This window comes from Ruditapes philippinarum, unplaced genomic scaffold (genome assembly GCF_026571515.1).
Source record: "Ruditapes philippinarum isolate M1 unplaced genomic scaffold, ASM2657151v2 ctg3042_1_1_1_1, whole genome shotgun sequence".
Taxonomy (NCBI): domain Eukaryota; kingdom Metazoa; phylum Mollusca; class Bivalvia; order Venerida; family Veneridae; genus Ruditapes; species Ruditapes philippinarum.
In genome coordinates this window covers 1-2,898 of record NW_026862144.1, presented here as the reverse complement: position 1 = coordinate 2,898, position 2,898 = coordinate 1, and positions in this window count along the sequence as shown.

Below are 2,898 nucleotides of genomic sequence, written 5' to 3'. Positions count from 1 at the left end.
TTACTTTATTTCATTAACGGGTCCTGAGTAGAACCACTTACGAATTTTTTCTTGACATATGCTATGAACTTCATAGCATGAAAAATTTCCCAATTAAATCATGATAGTGTACTGCATTCATTTGAAGTGTAGAAAATTTAGAGATCTCGAGTAGGAAATAAAATAATCATGATAGCCGTTGGTTGCTCACCTGAGATATATTGCTCGAAAGGCTCTCAATTTTTCAATGCAGAATGAAGGAAATAGAACACATTAGCTCATCATTTATCTCTGAAACTGCATATCTTTTTAAATTTTTGCTAGAAAATATAATACATGCCAAATACCAAAGCTCTAGGCATTGTTTAATATAAGAAAATTTAAATGTTTTCCTATATAAAACTAAATAAACAAAGTGACCCCGAGGATGTTGCCAATTATGTCTCCACAGGATTGGTTTATATAACTTGAAGTTTAGGACCACAAAGAAGAACTGCATGTTTGATACATGTTTTGTACATTGAGATTTAGACATGTTTACTATATAAGTCTATATAATTAATGTGACCCGAGGGCGGGACATGTTTGAACCCAGGGACGTGATGAAAATAACTTATTTAGAAGTAAACTAAACAATGCTATATGCTAACTTTATTAGCTCTGTACTTGAAGATTTCCAATATTAACAAGCAATTATCAAAGTATTGCAAGCAATGCCAACGTCCCTTAACGTTAAGACCTCCACAGGAAGTATGCCAGCGACATTTTAAAGGGCCATGACCTTTCAGTTATGCCTTTGTGGGTGATATAAATAATGTATAAATTGTAGTCGAGGTCAGTTTTTTATTTTTCAAATAGTAAATTTTGTCAAGATATTTAATTTGTTCACATATGAATCATATCCATCAATAACAGCTTGACAACTTAAACTAAATTAATAATTTGACCCCGACAGCCAATGTCATTCAAAAGTCACGATTATATTTGAATAATTCAACATGTCTTGTTTGTTCCATGTGTTGTTTTGTCCAAGTATAATTCTGTAAAGTTAAATATAAAGTTAAGATAATTAAAGCAAATATCAATAATTTGACATTGACCGTTAAGGTCAATTAAAGGTCAAGAACACCTTAGACTTTGTCATTTGTGTTCTCATGTAAAAGTATATGTCAAAACTGTAAATAATTATGACAATCTTAGCAAAATTCAATAATAAGACCTTCAAGGTCCAGTCATTTATAAGTGAAGGTCATAATTAATTTATGAAGGTCTTGCCTAAAGGTTTGACGTTTCAAAGTATGAATATATTTCATTTATAAATAACAGTAATAGCCAATTATAGCATACGAATCGAGCAAAATTTAAAAAAAATACCATGAATATCAAGGTAATTTATGAGTCAAGGTCAAGTTTAGTCTTACCCTCTTGAAGGTCTTGACAAAAGGTATTTTTTGTGTCCAAGTTTGAAGAAAATCCACAAAGAAATGAAAAAAGACTAATGTTTATGGATGGCAACATGGGAGCACATGGGTGCTATATGACTGTAACAATAGGTGAATTTTTTTTCTCGGAAAAGGTCTAAACTAAAACAAGGCAGTCTGACGGACAGCTAATTCCCAATCCGCAGCAGACATGAATGTATACTTCTTGACCTTTAACAGACCATGAACTGATGTTGTGCCATGTATAGTATAAGCATATAGTCTCATGATAGTAATTTTTGTGCCAAGTTATTTAAAATCTTTCATAAAGTCAAAAAGTTATGGAGAAAATTTTACCTTGACCTTGTGGGTAGTAACCTGGATGTTTGGTTTTGCACATCATGTCATAATGGTGATCTTTTCTGCCAAGTTATTTAAAAAAAAATTCCAGCGGTTTAAAAAGGTTATGGAGCTGACACAAAATTGGACTTTTTTTTGGGAAACAATTCAGTTATTGCACTCAGCACATCGTCTCATAATGGTGATCACTTGTGCCAAGCTATTTAAATATTTTTGAAGCGGTTTAAAAGTTATAAAGCGGACACTTTGTATGTACTTTTAAATGCTTGACCTTTAAGTGTGACCTTGACCTTGGGGGTAGCAACCCAATTATTGCGCTCTGCACAACGTCTCATAATGGTGATCGCTTGTGTAAATTTATTTCTAAAACTTTTCATCTGTTTAAAACATTTGGAGCGGACACGAGCCGTAGACTTTTAATACTTGACAATTAAGTGTAACCTTGACCTTGGGGTAGTAACCCAAGTATTTATTGAGCTCTGCATATCTTCTCGAAATGGTGAGCACTTGTGCCAAGTTATTTCAAAAATTTTTTAGCGGTTTAAAAAAAATGTACACTTTTAAACACTTGACCTTTAAGTGTGACCTTGACCTTGGGGATACCCCCCCCCCCCACAATTATTGCGCTCTGTACATTGTCTCATAATGGTGATCACTTGTGCCAAGCTATTTAAAACAAATCAGTGGTTTAAAACCTTTGGAGCGGACATGAAAGTGTTACGGACGGACAGACGGACGGACGAACAGACAGGGGGAGGCTATTTCTATCATCCCCTTCCCGCTATACAGAAGGGGATAAATAATTAAGTACATAATCTCCCTTCTGCCATCTATCCTTACTTAAAATTCATAAAAATATATTCATTACTTTTTGAGTTTTCAGAATAAATTGCAATTCATGTCATACTTTAAGTCAGTTTTTGTCATAGCAACCAGATTTATTAACATAGAAAGAAAAAAAATGACGTGCATAATTTCCATACTGCCATCTATCTACATTTCAAGTTTCATATTTTCAGTAATTTTTTTTAGTTATCACGGGTTTCACTTTTTTCCGGCTGACTGACGGCCTCACAGACAGACAAACTGACGGGCGACTGGCAAACTTAAGTCACCTCCGGTTAAACCAGTAAAGAAA